Below are 16,773 nucleotides of genomic sequence, written 5' to 3'. Positions count from 1 at the left end.
GCGCTGCGCCCGGCGCCCCGAAGCCACTACGCCCGCTGCGCTCCCGGTCCGGGCTCCGGCGGGGGCCAGCGAGGGGGTGCGGAGCGTGTGAACCGGCCTCGGGCCGCTCCCGGCTCGGTCCTGAGCGCGCAGCCAACATGGCGTCTGTAGTGTTGGCGAGCGGCCGCCAGGCCCGGCCCGGCCGGTAATCGGAAACACATTGGCTCCTGAAGGGGGGCGGCGGGGGCTGCTGGCCACTCGGTCTGCAGACAGCAAACCTCTTAAACTCTTGCCTGGCAAGTGAGTGTCTTCCTCGCTTCTGTGATTAAACCCCACAGTTGGTGGGGGCAATATTGGTAGCGTAAGAAGCACCCTTCTTCCCTCCCCCCACCCAATATTCAAGAGACTTGAACTCCTGTCTCCTTTTCTTCCAAGAACCACATTTAAAAATTAAAGTCTGTAGTCACGCAAGATCTTACTCGGAAAGTCCAGGGCAGGGGGAGAAGCGAGAATGGGCCGGCCTTGGTCAGTTGTAGCGCGCGTTGAGGCTGGGACGGCTTGGAGTGGCGCGGTGGGTTTGGGGCTTGGGGGTCGCCTGGCTGTGACACTTTCAGGAGCTGAGCAGGACCTGCTGCTTGTCAGAGCTCTAGGCCAAGGGACTGGGCGGATCCAAGCGGGTGGTCGCTGGCCCCAGACTGTGGATCCCCGTGGCAGGAGCCTCTTGCAGCGGAGAACACCCTTTCTCTAATGACTTTGAGAGGGCGAGGGTGGCCCTGGCCTCCCAGAGAGGGTTTTGCAAGGGCCTCTGCAGGACAGGCATCCGGCCTGACTGGCTCGTGGAGGACCAGGCAATACCCCTTGTTTCCACTTCTAGTCCCAGCCCCAGCATGGACAATCTAGCTTCGCCGGGGCCCGGGAGGGGAGCGAGGTACTCTGTGAATTCCAGGCCTCCGTAAGATTTATTGAAGTTGGGTTTAAAAAACGTGCTTCAGATGATTTTTCCCATTTTCTCAGATTTCAAAGGCTCCCTGCAGTGCGGCTGCCTAATTAATGGTGAAATTCAACTAAATCTAATTATGCAGTAATTTTAAAGCAGTTAGTGCTGGGCGTTGGTTTGTAATAGGACCCCAGTTTTTTAAAGTTTGCTTCCAGTGTTGGTTTAGGGGAAAGCCATCTTTTGTATGGCAGAGAAAAACAGGGAAATAGTTTTGCATGTACTAAAGGGTTGAGAATCCTCCCACACCCCCACCCTACCTGCACCTCCATTTCCATTTCTATCTCTATCTCTTCCTTTCTCTCTCCCTGTCTTCTCTCTTTTCTCAGGCTTTTAGCTTGAAGTGTTAGCAAACTGTGTAAGTAAGTCGGTTCCACAGCTGGGGAGGGGGAGAGGGAGCAGCTTTTTTATAAGGAGGCACAAAGGGACTTGGTATCTGCCGGCCTGAACGCATCTGTAAAAGCTCGAAAATGGGGAAGGGACCCTCATTCCTTCTAATAGGAAACAGATTTCCTCCCCTTAACATCCATTGTCATTAAGGCGCAAAGCTGACTCTTGGAGTTATAAATCTTATCGTCTTTCTGATAACACTGTTGTAATAAGTTACCATCCTATTCAAAGGGAATTGTAAAACTGCCTCATTTAATATGGCATCTGTGTCATTAAAACTTTTATTTATTTATTTTCATTGCGACTTGCAGGCCTGGCGTTCAGGCGAGTGTCGAGGTACCTATTGGGGCTCCGGTAGGACCCGGCGAGGGCAAAGGTGTGAGAGAGGAGCTGCTTGGATCTAGCCTCTACATCTGTGGTTACAGTGAGGGACCCCTGAGGCAGAGAGGGCCTTGGGAGTTGGTGTCAGTTCTTTCCCACCCACCCCCAAGCAGCCCCCTTGGAATGACGTTCCTTGAAAGAAACATGCTTGTGATTAGCTAAGCAAACACATCTGCTTTTGGAGTTGGACCTTCGTTAATTAGCTGAACAAAGGGCCGTTTTGCTTTTTACCTTTTGCTGGGGGAGAGTGTTATTTCAGGAGTGTCTTGGGCCCTCCTCTTTTCAATTGCAACCTCGACGTTAATTTTATTGGGATTACTGATGGGAAATGAGGTGGTGCAGGTTTCCAAGAGGAAAAGCTTGATCATTACCCCATTGGAACTATATTTTTCCACCCAACCTCCTGCTCGCGAGGAGGCGAGTGGGGGGCCAACTGCGCAGCAAGTTCAGAGCGATGGGAATCAGGCTCTCGGTATGCTGATCTCGGGTGACAGAGCGTGTGTTGAAGCTGAACTCTGTAATTTGCGCTTCTGTTCCTTTATTAGGCCTGGACAACGAACTAATGAGCTTTGGCCCAGCACAATGTCACTTGTATTTATTTTCTTATGGCAACTTTGAGATAGCGGAAGTGTTCCTTACCAAGGGACAAGGCAGGGCCAAGAGTCCTGATCACAGCTCTTGGGCCCGGCTGGTGGCTGCGTCCCGCGGGAGAGAGGCTGGAGCGAGAGCATGCACTGAGCAGACAAAATTGGGGACTGGGCCTATAGACGAGGCCCTAGGACACTGGGGAGATGCTGGCCTCATTGGAGGCTCAGGCAGTCCTGCAGCCCATTTCGCTAAGGATGAGTTCTAGGGAAGCAGGGTAAGCCTAGTGTTGGGTCTCCAAGCGCGAGCTGGGCCGAGACACAAAGGTGGAGGTTCCATCCAGGCCAGGAAGCCCTGGGAGTGAGTGGATCTTTCTGCCCCAGCCAGGCGTCCGCTTTGCCCCCAGTGAAACTGTAGTTGGGAGGTATGAGGCAATGGAGAGATGCTTTAGAGGGATCTTGAAACAATTGTCCCCTGTCTTCCAAAGAGAGGCAGGCAGCTCCAGAGTTGTAGAAGCAGAGGCGCGGGATGAAGCAATGGAGTAGAAGATGCGGTTAGGGGCAGAAAAGTGTGGGTGAAGGTAGTCTTGCCATCAGGTGGTCTATGGCAGAAATAATAGCACCCTTCCCCTTCCACCCTTACCCCCTTGTGGGTACAGGTATGGTATGAGGCAGGGAAGAAGAAACCTCAGCACAGCTCAAGGAGCCGCACTTCTCGCTCCGCAGCCTGAGACTACCCGCAATCTCGCCCTCTCCAAGCCTGGCTCATAACGCCCAGCTAGATCTGGCCCCCACCCGGCCCATCTCTCCTCCCCTCTTCCCGCTGCCCTACCACCTCCTCCCCGCCTCTTCCTTCCTGCCTGCAAATGGGTGTTAACGCGGGTCTTTATGTTCTGTCTATAACTAGGATGTAATCACGCGCCCCATGCCTCTCTCTAAAAGCATTTAATAAATGTCTATTAAAGCGCTACAAATGTAAGATGAATTTAGTGGCTCGGCTGCCTCCCTGAATCCGAACTATAATGATGGATTTATCAACGGGGATTCGCCTGCCTTCAGCACAGCGAGGGAGGTTTACTCAGCAAATATGTCGGCGAGCACCCACCCAAATACAATCATCTGACCTCCGCTGGCGCGGGCCGCCGCACCCCTTCCCGCCGCCCGGTCTGGAGGAGCCCGAAGGGCGGCCTCGCCCCTCTCTTGACCTCTTGCCCCCCTCACTCTGTCTCCTCTTGGCCTGCTGGACGCATCTGTTGAAGGGGCTGGGGGTTCTGGCTTGTAGATTTGGAGCTGGGGAGTCAAGCATGGAGGTGACAGAGCTCTGGCGAAGTGTGGGCTGTTTAGGCTGTGCCCAGAGACATCAGTGGGCGCCCCTGCACGCCTCTTGGTTCGGAAGTCAGAGAGCAGGTTTTGAATGGCCAGCTTGGCCCTAGTCTGAGGTCTAGCTGGGTCTAACCTCTGATCGTGTTGGTGGCACACCCTTGAACCATGTGACTCATGGGCAGAGGCTCCAGGCCTTCCGCCCCGAGGGACTGAGGGCATCCAGGCCAAGCAGAGAGGCTGCTGTGCATGGCGGAGGAGGAGCCTCCAAGAACGTGGCAAACCCTCCAACTATCTCTCCTCCATACTCGGCTGCCTCACTTGCCCCAGCTGAGCCTTCCCGGGCTTGCCAAGTCCTCCTGTAGCATGTGGATTTTTCAGACTCTGGCTTCAGACTGTGGTCACTGACATCTCCAGTCCCGTGGCCACCCCCTCTTTCTTTCTTTCTTTTTGGTCTTTTTTCTCTCTCTCTCCTTTCGAGGAGGAGGAAAGTGCTGGCCTGCTCCATCAAGCCCAAGCCTTTGCTTTGGCCTTGGATTTCTCTTTCTTTTTTGGAAATTTCATTGAGATGTCTCTCTACTTTGCTTGTCAGTTATCTTTGTTCCTTTTAAATAAAGGGCTTTTAAATGGACTTATTGAGCCCAGCGTGGGTTCTTCTCTCTAAATGTTAGAAAATTGTGCCATCTACCCGCTATGCTGAGTACTGTCACACGCGGAGACCTCAGGACCTCCGGTCCGCCTTCAATGCTGCGGTGTCAGGGGCGCGGGCAGCGAGAGGGGGGCGCTCACGTGGGTCTGTACAGATCTCCGCCTGCAGCCGGCCCGCGTGGCCACACCAGGGCATGGCCGAGACCCGCGCAACGTCCCACTGATGGCGCAGCCAACTTAGTGGCTGATCCGGGCACAACTCGCAGGTGTGGCCACGACTCGGCCTTCTGAGCTGTGCCCGGGTACTGGGTGGGGGGGGGGCACCAGCTCCAAGTTTAGAGGCGTGAGCCCCCCTCTGGGTTTGGGGAACTGAGGACAATAGGGGGCGGCTGCCTGGGAGGGGCTGCGGGAGAGCGCTCCGCCCGCCCCAGCCGCTCTGTCGCTGGGGAAAGCCCAGCCTGAGAGCCACTTCTGAGTGCCTTTTCCAAACCACAGAGGGAGGCGAACTCGGGCCAGGGAGCCTGGCGGCTGCTCTTGATTCATTTTCCCGGGTGGAAACATCTCCGCCACAGTTTTGAAGGCCAGACATGACTTTGCCTCCCCAAAGTGTAGTTTTCAGAGGGCCCGCGCTTGAACGAGCCGTGGCCACTGTGGGATCCGCGCCCCCGCCCCGCCTCTACCCAGGGCCTCAACCACGACCCGCACTTTCTTTTGAATGAATTAAAATGGATTAACAGTTCCGATTTTATGATGTGCTACCCTCTCCCTTTTTATTTTTTAACCCCTTCTGAGAATTAGCTAAGATTTCCAAGTATCAGTTGGGTATTTATGCGCGTGGGGGGGGGGCGGTAAAAATCTCCGATCCAGTTTATGACTTTTATTACATGTTTCACACTGTTCGAGAAATGGAGTTTTAAGCAACATACAATTAAATCTATATTGCTCTTTGGAGGAGGGCCAAGGAACTCGGCAGTCAATTAGTTTAGATCTTTTGATACTTGTTGCTAAAATCAAAGTGTAAAACTACCAGTCAGTGATGGAGTTGCTTCCCCTTCCCTTATTCCTAAGGTCCTGTAGCCCCGCCCAAAAGGGCAGTATGTGGGGTGGTGGGATTTTGTTTTTCTCTTTTTCAAATTTTTTTCTCACAACTCTTCCAAACAAGCAGGTTGGTCTTAGTCTTTTTTTTAAAGAAAAAAAAAACAAAACAAAACAAAAAAAACCCCACACACACAAAACAAAAACAACAACAACAAAAAACCAAACCCAGGATCTATTTCTGCTTTTGTATTTGTTCTTCCTGTGAGTTTTCTGCACAGATTTGTCTTTATAATTAGGGATGCACCTTTGCAACCTCTTTTTCTCTTACTGCAGTTGCCCCATCTCCTGCCTTTATTTGTTTTCAGTTTCTTTAAATAAATAAGTTTATTTTAAAATTTATATTACATGAAAAAGGCTTTCCCATTCAGCATCTCACACCCTTCTTCACCTGATCCTGAGGAGTGGAGACAGCATTGCTTAATCACCGAGATAATATTGTGGCTTCCAGACAAAAGGGGGGGGGGTAAAATCATATTTTTTATGGCCACAACAGGAAGGGGATTTCTCTCTGGTTCTTTCTCATATCTCTCTGTCTCTTTAAATAAGCAGCTTAGGTAATAATCTCCCGCATTGAACAGAAACTGTTTCCTCCTTGAAAATACCACCATTCCCACCTCTCTGGGGACGAATCCCCTGGGCTGGCGGCCATGGCCGTCCCAGGGCCAGGTTGGGGGTTGGGAAGTGCGTGTGGAAATCTGGGGAGCCAGTGGGAAGGGAGTGGGATCCTGCCTGCTTGGACCAGGCTCCAGGGGCAAGGCTGATAGCAAGCAGGCTCCAAAGAGGGGCTGTATAATTCATGAAAGAATTCTTCCCTCTCCTCAGCATCTCCATACAGCCCTCAGGCTCCTGCGGGGAAGGCAGGGGTCGGGGCTGCTCTGACCTCGCTCCCCTCCAGCCCGGACTCCCTCCTCCACACCAGTCCCTGCTGCCCCTCCACCAGCTTCCTCGCTAATTAAAAGTCCTGTGACACTGAGGCTGAGCAGACTGGGTACTGCATTGTCATCTAAGCCAGGGTAGGGAATCTAGAACATTCCCTTCTAAAAAAAAAAAAAAGGTTCCATCCTAAGTGAAGTGGATTGGGCGGAGTGTCATTAACCTCCCTCCAGAAGCCTTCGTCTTCCTCCTGGGAGCGAGGATGTTGGGGCGGGAGGGGTGACAGGGCCCCGGCCTCCACCCGGGCTGAGACCTACCCGCCCTCGCCTCGCTGTGCTGCCCAACCGTACGCCGCTGCTCTAATTGTGAGACGGTCTGGGAAACATTTTCTCTGCGCTAATTTTATATTTCCCTTTCCCCCCTTGCAACATTAAACATAATTTTGCCCTGTCATTGTCACTAAGATTGCGGTTTGCTGATGTCTTTACTTGGAAACATGACACTTTTCGCCTCCAACAGGCAGTCCACCTCCCCTGTGTGGCCCCTTCCCATCTCCAGCGAGGACAGGAGGTTTCAGTGAAAAGCCAGCAGAGTCCCTCCGTGAGGCCACAGCCTTTTCCAAACAAGACTTCCCCATGCCTCCAAAATCAAATGTTTTAGATGTACATTTGGTTTGGGCTTGTTGGTTTAATAAAAACCGGTTTTGTTTTCAACGTCTGCATTTCCACGCTTCGTAACCATGCAGGGTGCTCCACTTTCAAGTTGACCCCTTGAATTGCTTTGTTTGTTTGCTTGTTTCTGGGTCCTGTGTCTGTCCTCTTCAACTTCTCTCTGTTCTTTACCTCTGCCCCCTCCCAAGAAATTTTCTCTGGCTAAACGGTAATCCCCGGCCCAGCAGCCACATTTCCGAGGTAAAAAATCATTTATCCCTGAACTGCTGCACCGAGACCCGGTTATCCGGGGCCTTTGGCAGTAGTTTGAAGCACGCAAAATTCTTAGGCCCTGCTTCTCCCTCCTTGAACGTGGAGGCCTGGAGAGCCTTCAAGGTGAACAAAGTAGCCAAGCATTGCTCTGACTGTCTGTGGGTTTGCTTGCCTTTTTTTGTTGCAATTTTCTCTGGGAGGAGCTGCAAGTTCCTTCCCACTCCCCACAGCAGCCCTGGAAAGCTGGTTTACCGCAAGTCTGGTGGATTTCAGGGTGATTATCTCATTTCGCTGGTGCGAGGGAGCCTCCTGCAGCCCCTGGGTCAGGCATTCAGCAAAGGGCCCATGTCACAGACCCAACCCGAAGGTTAATTTTCCCTCATTAGCATCTCCATAGTCTGCTCTGTCCTCCAGCCTGCTTTCTCTCCTCCCTGTTTGGCATAGCTTTCTCTCTCTGTCCTCTCATCAAAATCTTAACATTCTGCCAGGTTCCTATTGGATCCATAGATACTAATCACTGAAAACCCATTTCATCAATTCCCAACAGATTCGCTTATTTTTATCTTAGAGCCCCATTTCTCTATCCGTACCCATCTCAGTCCACCCGGCTTGCTGATACGCGCCTCTCTCTCTCTCTCTCTCTCTCTCTCTCTCTCTCTCTCTCTCTCTCTCTTTCTCTCTCTTTCTCTCTCCTTCATGCACCTCATTTACAATTGTCTTCTGCTTGATCTGAATTAGTTTGCTTATCTCCTTTTACTGCCCCCCTCAATCCTTTTATTCTCTAGGAGTAAACGTAAAACATACAAAATGGCAAAATTCAGCCATGGTTTGGGGGGACACCCTCCATTCCCGCCACCTAGCAAGAAGCTGAAAGTTTGTAACAGAAGCAACAACAAAGAGAAAATTGCATTAGTAGCTTAAGTGGACACGTGTGTGTGTGTGTGTGTGTGTGTGTGTGTGTATCTGTGTATTTTTAAGATTTCTTTGAATTGCTTTTGGGCTAACTCCACGGAGGCATCTGCCAACATAGTCATGATGTAGGAACTTGGCATTAACCTTTTATATCAAATGAATCTTTTCATTTAGAAACCACTGCATCTCAATCTCTTGCCACATTTTACAGACCCAGCTAGGACTCAATGAGACAAGACTGGAGCTTATAATAAAGACCAATGAACTTTATGCTAAAGTTGTTTTATTTTCATTCTATTGTGTTTCTCAATCAGCCTGCGGGGGTAGGGGGGAACACCCCCATCAAACAAAAATGCAGGGAAGCAGCAGTTCTTCTTAAGTGAGCAGAAGATTGGGAATTTCTTCAGCTTTTCACAGCAAGCCTGTTGACTGAAGCTGTTTTCCAAGCTCAGACACCAAAATGATTTATAGTTCCTCAACAAGTCATTATTTTGATGTGCCATGTAGGTGGGGCTGAGACAATCTAATAATCAATGTAAAACTGGAGGGGGGGATGACCGTCTTGCAACCAAGAAGAGAGTTAACACCAGAAACATGAAAGGCAGTGGGGTCCCCAGGGGCGGAATTTGGGGAAGAGCCTGCACAAGCCTGCTCCAGGGCTATCAAGAAATGCATTGTTAACAAGACAGACAATGCCAGCGCTTACCTCAGGGCTGAGCCACTTCTGAGCTATTTCATTTGTACTGTCCATTTTGATGGGGCTTAGGTGCCATTTGAAATTTCAACCTTTAGTTAGCCTGCTCATGGAACGTAGTTAGAGTTTATCTCCTGATTTACTATCCCTCTTTTATTTTCTTTAGTTCCTGATGGCTTCCCATGAAATGATCTCCTTCAACCCTTTTCTATTTTCAAGTTTTTCCTGTCTCTGCTGATCATTTATTTGCTTCCTTTCTCCCTTTCCTTCCTTAAGAGACAGTAGGAAATAATAGGAATTGGGGGTGAGGTCCAAATTATTCTTTTCTGATAATTATTAATTACTGTTACAAGACAGGCAATTCTTAACTAATAACAAAGTTGTAAGTTATCACTGACTTTCAAATATTTCACATTTGTCAGTTCTGATTGATTTGATTAATATTCCCATCGTTGAAATCATTTCAGCCGCACTTACAATCAGTGCTACCCAAGAAGCAAAGAGGAGGTCATCAGTCCTGCACCCCTGGCCCGTGGATTTCACCCTTCTCATGACATCCAGCTTTTAGCCCTGAAGTCAGTCCTTGGTTCTGCCTGGGAAAGCAGTGGTACCAAAGTGGTGAGGATGCAGCAGGCAACTCTCAGGGTCCCCTGCCCAGGTTCAGTGATTTCCATGTAATTTTGAAAATGTTGCCCCGGACTTTAATCACATTGTGAAAACTAAGCATGATTCTTTCAAGCATTTTTACACTCAACTCAAAAGACTATGTATATAGCTTTTAAGGATTCCTGAATGGACATCCCTCCACTCCCAAGCCAAGTCCCTTGTCTCCTAATCCTCTTCAGTGCCAATACTGAAAAAGAGCCGGCTACTCTCCACTCACAACTATCAGAAGATAAGGATTACTGGGGGAGGGGGGGCAAAAAGGTTAATGTGTGGATGCCTGTAAAGAGGGCGGGGGGAGTTCTTGGCAAAGGAATTCAGGAGAGAGTGGCACCCTGAAGATCCTATCTTTTGGGAAAAGGGTTATGTTTTCTCCAAGTCCTTTTTTCCTTTCCACCATCATATTCAGAATGCAAATTTTGAAGCTATCAATACCCGCTGCCTCCAATACCTCTCGAATTTTAATCTTAATTATATTATTAAGTGAAGTACTGTGCTGTCAGGGAACTGAACATGATTTATGACGTCTGCCTATTAAAGGATCGATCGTGAATATCGCTACTATCATTTATCAATATTCTCAGACCGAAGGTATTTTTCACTCAGCTGTGCTTTGTAACACCGATGATAAACCAAAGCTCCTGCAGCCGAGCCAGGTCGTATGGACAAGGCTTTCTCATTCCCAGGGCTAGCTCTCCAGGTGCATCGGTAGAGGAACCAGCGTGCTGGGGTTGAGGAGATACCAGGAGCCACAACCACATGTCATGCTAGACAGAGTTTAAAGATTTTTTTTTTTTTAAAGTTAAAATCAGAGACTTCTCCCTGGAATGGAGAGTCATTTGGGGGGGGAAGAGTAACCTTTACGTACAGGTTATGTACATTTCCTAGTAGCCAGGTGACGGGGGGGGGCGGGGGGGCTCGAAGGGGCTGACCTTTACAGGAGAATGCCTGGGAGGGCCTGAGGGATGCTGAGGGCAGACTCTGTTTTTCTGGAGCACATGTCCCGGCCATAACTGTGCCTCGCACTCCAAGGTGTCCCAATTCTGGGATCTATCAGAAGCTGTCTACCCCAACCGCGCTCCAGCGAAGTTTCCACCTGCCCCAGCCTCCTCAGCGTAGGTGGAGGCGGGTGCGAATTGCTCCTAGGGGCCTAGAGCAGACGGAGGGCGGAAGCCTTTTGTGTGCAGATCGCGCTGCGCCTGCTTGCCTCCATCGGCTCGGGTCACTGCGACCCGCAGCTGCCCACTCTGGGAAGAGGAGAGGGCGAGGCGGGGACTGCAGCAGAACGCTGCCCCTTGGACGGAGGCCGGGAAACTCATGCGGCCAGGGCGCACAAGGTCGCCAATGCCTAAGGTCCTAGCCTGGCCCCCTGAAAGCTTAAGGGTCGAGCACTGCGAAGCGGGCGACCCTCACCAGGAGCGGCAGGCCTGGGACACAGGGTGCAGGGCCCAGGGTACTCCTCTGCATCAGGCCGGGCCTCTGAACCCCCCACGAGCAGTCCTCTTTCCCCAGGGTTTCCTGCACTGCACGGAGCAGCTGGACTGTGAACTGAACCTGTGAGTTTTTTGCCTCCACGGTCGGTCGGAGGAATGGAGTTCACAAAGCAAGCGGCGGTGCAGGCCCAGGGTTTGTCCTGAGACAACGAAGGTAGACAGGGAGGACATCTGGGCTACTACGCCAACATGGCAAAGTGTAGAGCAGGGCAGAACCCCTCCGCCATGCCGTCCCACTGGCCTACCAGCACCGACACCCCCCTTCCCAGCTTCAGTGGTTACCCCAAGAGTGGAGGTTGAGGAGAGAGCTGTGAGGGCGGTTAAGGTGGAAGGCACATAGTAATCGCTCAATAAATGTCGCTGTTGATAGGCAACGTTCTCACCTACTTCAAACCTACATGACAACCCCAAAGTTTGCTCACTCCCTGCCCCTCTACTACGGAGCCCACAGCCACACTACACATGGCCTCTCCTTCCCAGACTGGCCAGGCCTGGCCCACCAGGTGCCCAAGACACTGAGGCCTGAAGTATATGGTCACAGGTCCCCAAGGCTCTGCCGCTCAGCTCAACGCCAGGCAAGAGGACTTTCTGTAAAGTAAGAACACTGGGAGGGACAGGTCACGGCTTCACAGAAGAGGGAAAACGAAACCCTTCATCTGGGAGAGCGAGAGGTGGGGAGGGTGGGAAGGATACACTTCAGGACAGGCGCAACAAGCCTGGCAGAGTCAGAAGCACCGGAATGACACCTTTTCCTTCCAGGTACGAATTCTTTGGTAAGCCTTTAATGCGCCTAGGACGAAGGGTGAGTTTGTCTCTGGATTGGAACGCGCCATTGGATTTTAACGATCTTGCAATCTCAATTAAGACAAACTACAATTCGACTCCCGACTTCCTCTCATTCGTCCTAACAATAATAATATTGTTGACGCTGTTATTATTTCGCAAATGACATTTCACGTTGCATTCCCTCCGACTGGCCGCTGCAGCAGCTACAGGCGTCTCGCCCTCACCTGCTGCGCTCTCTCCTGGCCTTCTACGGTTCCTCCTCAGCCCTCACCCTCTCTCCGCTCGCTCCCAGACCGATGGATCTTCTGGGGCGGAGTTCTTTTAAAAATGACAAATATCTTGACAATACCGATTAGATTATCCGTCCCCTCTGGGTTTCTGACTCTGTGTGAAGAGGAAGAATCTCGATGCAGGCCCTGTGCCTGTTGTCATGAGGCCTGCATTGTTACTGTAAATCGCCAAAAGTCTGGCCTAATTTGCAGCTAATAGATCTCCAGCGAGAAAGTCAGAAAGAAATTAGTAGCCTGAAGGAGCTAGGGTTAGGCATTGGAAGGATAGGACACTGAGAGGCTGGAAGGAAGATGTGATTCATAGTATTCTTCCTCCCACATAAGAGGAGCTCCCGTCTGGACTAAAGGGAAGAGGCCCTTAGCTGTCCCCAGCCTGTGTCCCAGTCCCTGGCTTCTCTCACGGGCCTCCTGAGCCGATGGGGAGCCTATGCTGGCATCCAGGCCCTGCGAGCTGGTCCCGGCTTCTCCCAGCTCCCGGGAGGAGGCGCTGGAGGCCAGAGTCAGCCCCTGAGCCCTCTCAGCCTGGGTCCCTGAGTTCCCATTCACAAAGACACACACACACACACACACACACACACACACACACACACATCCCACACACACTGCTAGGAGGGGAGTTTGATCTTGTCTCATTGGCGTCTGGGGCTTGAAAGGGAAATCGTTTAGGTAAACAGCCAGCTTCCATGCTGAACGCCTGGCTCCCGCCCCCGCACCTCCTCCCCTTGTCGCCTCCCCCACTCTCCCCCAACCCCCACCACCCACACTCAGCTCTGTAGCAAGGCCCGGAGCGAGCTCCGCAGGGCCGGCCCGGAGCCCAGGGCGCCCGGGTTCAAAGGCCCGCGGCCCTGGGGGACGCCCTCCAGGCTGTACCCCTGGGGGGGAGGCAGAAGCCGACTGCAGGGCCCTGGGACCAGCTGGGCCACGGTAGGAACCGCGAAAGCTCCCACTTTCCCAAGTCCTACTGGTTCCCGGGGGAGGGCTCCGGGGGTTCGAAGCCCGCTGGGTCACCCTCGCGGGCCGGTGGGGAGGCCAGACGGGCCTCAGGCTGCGTGCGTCCCCAGCCCCAGCGGCGCGCACCTGCACCCGGGGCGCCACCAGGCCATCTGGGCGCGTGTCCCTGGGTGCGAGCAACCGTGGCGGGGACGCCGAGCCTCTGCTAGCAGTGTGGTTCCTCGCACACCACCCCTGGGTGATCACACGGGCCCCACCTTACACCAAGCGCCTTGGATTCCAAGAAAAGTCTTTTATGTGATAGCGTTTTCCAAAGTTTTATTCTTTCTGAAAGGGAGTTCTCCAGTTAACTGGCTGTAAGCATAATTAATAGTTATTAACATGCAGAAAACCTTTGCGGTGTTTAAAAGGATAATGGTCGCTATCTCGCACTTTCAAGCGTGGAGGGAGCCTTGAAATCTGAAAATATCCTGATTAGATTATTCGACTTGATTATATGCTGTCCCCCCTCCTCCAATGAAATTTCTCCCTCTCCTCCCTGCTCGGCTTCTCAGTTGTTCTCACTCCCTCCATCCTTTCGCCTCTCACAGCCTCCTCTAACTCTAATCCAGGAGTCATTAGCAACCCCCTCTGGCTACATGTTTTGCATCAAGTGAAACATTGTGACATAGTTGTAATACAAACTCCGCCGCCTTGCACTGCATCTTGTGGTAGGAAGTGTAATAGCAATAAAAGTCATTTTTCATCTCCAGGCATTATTGGGTAAAAAAAAAAAAACAAACCCCAAACAAACAGAAAAACACCCCATAAAATCTGAATGTGAGAAAAGAAGAGGGTGGAGGAGGAGGAGGAAGCGGTGGGAGGGAAAAGAAAGAGGAAGCAGGGAGGGAGGAGAGAAAAAGACAGAAAGAAAAGCAAACCTTTTTCTTTCTTTTTTTTAAATTTAGAAACTCTCCGTCTCCAACCGGTTGATGTGTGGCTTCAAGCATACCATTTTCTATGCTCTGCTTTTGTCCCAGCTCTGCTCAGAAGGGGCCCAAGAGCCTCTCAAAATTTACTTCTTATCTTTCAACATCTTCTAGCAGTTCCCTTCTCCCAGATTAGCACCCCTTGGAGAGGGAAGTCCCAGGACACCCCAGGGCCAAACCACCTCTACTCTGCTGATTGGGGTGAAGGATCTTCCTTTAAATCCTGCTGGGAAATTGGGGCCCTGTCTCCTGTGTGGTCTTTCTGGAATTCTTCCTAGTGTAATGAGCAAGGGACCAGACACTAAGACACTCACTTACCTATTTTCTGAGCAAGCCCCATAATTTCGGAGCAAGCGCTCTGAGAACTTTCTAATCTGTAGTGAGTTCTAAGGAGAAGATGCACTTGCTCCTGTCACTTGTGCATCCCTTTAGAGATTTTCCTGCCAGTTCAGGGGACATCACACTTGTCAGGAAGGATCCCCAATGGAGTCAGCTCAGCAAGGATTGACACACACCACGTACACACAGGCTCTCCCCTGCCCTATACACTGTACACACTGCCATGTGTAAGATCTGCGAGGCTCCTTTAAAAAAATTGATGGCCAAACTTGTGGTGAACACGACATTTAAAAAGTCTCTGTGTTACCCTTTCAAAAACAGAGACACAGCACAAATCCTTTGCACAAGACAGACCCTTGATTTTGAAAAAAAAAAACAACCAAAAAACCTGAATCTGGTATCTTTATGTGAAAAATCATGCTGTTTTAAAAAATGTAATTTATAAAAACTTGCCTCTTCAAAACATTTCAAGACAAAGACTCATCATATACTACGTGAATGGACATTTCGTTAGATTTCAAAACTGTGTGGACTTAAGAGTGAAACACAACTCATAAATTAGCAACTGAGTACAACTGAAAATAGGTCAAATGCCCAGCTGCACCTTGGAGGGGCCCCTGTGTATAATTCACACCTCCTCCTGTGGAAGGCTAGAGTTTTTAATTCATTCCAATTTGTAGATTTCACTGTTTTGGATAGGTGTGCATGCAAGGGTCGACATTTTGTAGGCAGCAAAGCATAAAGATGCGGGTTATGAGGTCCCAGTAGGCGGGTGACTAGATGGCAGAGCCCGCTGATGCCAGAGTGACCAGAATGAATACATTTCCGTGGGAATCTTAATTGGGAGGGGACCACTTCCTAGACTCTCGCCTCATGGGAGATATTTGCATTGGCCACAGGCGGCCTGAACTCCCGGCCTCCGCAAGGACAGCTCCCATTTGTTTTACCCTGTCCATGGCGAATCATCACAGCTTGGTTATTGGGGAAGTTATACCTACGATTTTTCTTTCTCCTCTTTTCCCTTGACACCCATATATCTGTCTTCATCCCAAGGCAGACACTGTGGGTAACGTGGGGGTTCACAGAGAATGGTTGCTAACTCGTGGGAAGAAAGCCTGTCGCCTTTCGACTCTATGGGTTTGATTAAGTAAGGTCCAGGGGACTGGGGAACGAGGCTGCATCATCCCTTTTTGCGCAGCGAGGTGGCGCTCCAGGCCCCGCAGCGCGCCCGGGCTCGGCAGCAGAGCTCGGCCGCGTCCGCACAGCCAGGGGCTCCGGGAGCGGGGCGCCGAGCTCCTCCAGCTTCCCCCGGCAGTGTGTGCGAGCGCGGGACCCGCGATCCCAGCGGCGGGAGTAGGCGGCGCCGAGACCGGGTTGGTGAGGCGCAGCGCGAGGCGTCCGCGCTCCAAGGCCGAGCCAGGCCTGCGCCCTGACAGCTGCCCCACATTGAGGGACACCGCCATGCCACCACCCCAGCTCTGGGGACCACCGCGATTCTTTTCATCTTCTTGTTTAAAAAAAAGAAGAAGAATAAGAAAACCTTATGCACTCCCTAGTGCTTTTTCTCCTGACCCAGCAGGCGTCGCCGCCCCCCCCCCCCGTGATCTACAGGCTGTCCTTTACTTTTCCTTTCCTTTCAGTTCTGTTCTGTTTTTCTTCCCATCCTTTAAATTTGGCTGTTATTTTTACTGTCTACTTTTGACAGTTGTTGCTGCCTCCCTTTCTCTAGTCTCATCTTCTACGTACAAGCCTATGAGAGGGAGAGAGGCAAGGAGGTGAACACCAGCCCAAGAAGACCCGAGCAGTGGACAAATGTAGCAAAACTGGACGAGAAACTCTCTGCAAAACTCTCTCTCTGCAGGCTCTGAGCGCATGGTCATGGATGTGGTTGTCACATCTCTGCCTGCGCTCGCTCGTGTCTGTCTTTCCTTCCACCACTCCACTGTGCGCCCTTGGAGGCCACGTCCAAACCACCATTTAATAATGGGATATTAAAGTCCCAGTGCACACCATCCCCACCATGCGCTAATTTCCCCTGAGTTCTTGGGGTTCGAGGTTACTAACTGGAACCTTCTTTTAAAAAAATGCCACCCACAGGCGCGCCCTGTCCTCGAGCTGTCCCTTCCTCACTGTCCTTGGCTCTAGTGACTCCCGGTCGCCAGAAGGAACCGTCTGCTGCCATCTCAGGCCGGTACCGGCTACCGACTTGTTGCCAGTTGCACTTCTCTTTTCGTAGCTGGCATTTCCGGCTGCCTTCCCAGTCTTGGAGCTTTCTCCTATAAATGGGTGAATTTTCAGCCCAATTTCGAATTCTGAAGAAACTCAGGGGGTCAGGCCGTTAGGAATGTTAACGCGGAGACCAAGAATTATAAACATGATTCAAAAGTCTCTTCCAATTCATTTCTTAAAGTATTTATTTGAGTTAAGTGATGAAAAGTGACAGTTATGAAATAGACAGCTTTTAAAAGTCATGAAGTCAGATGAGGC

This window comes from Elephantulus edwardii, unplaced genomic scaffold (genome assembly GCF_000299155.1).
Source record: "Elephantulus edwardii isolate Elephantulus edwardi_28Jun2011 unplaced genomic scaffold, EleEdw1.0 scaffold00204, whole genome shotgun sequence".
In the NCBI taxonomy this organism is placed as follows: domain Eukaryota; kingdom Metazoa; phylum Chordata; class Mammalia; order Macroscelidea; family Macroscelididae; genus Elephantulus; species Elephantulus edwardii.
Note: the sequence above shows the minus strand (reverse complement) of the source record.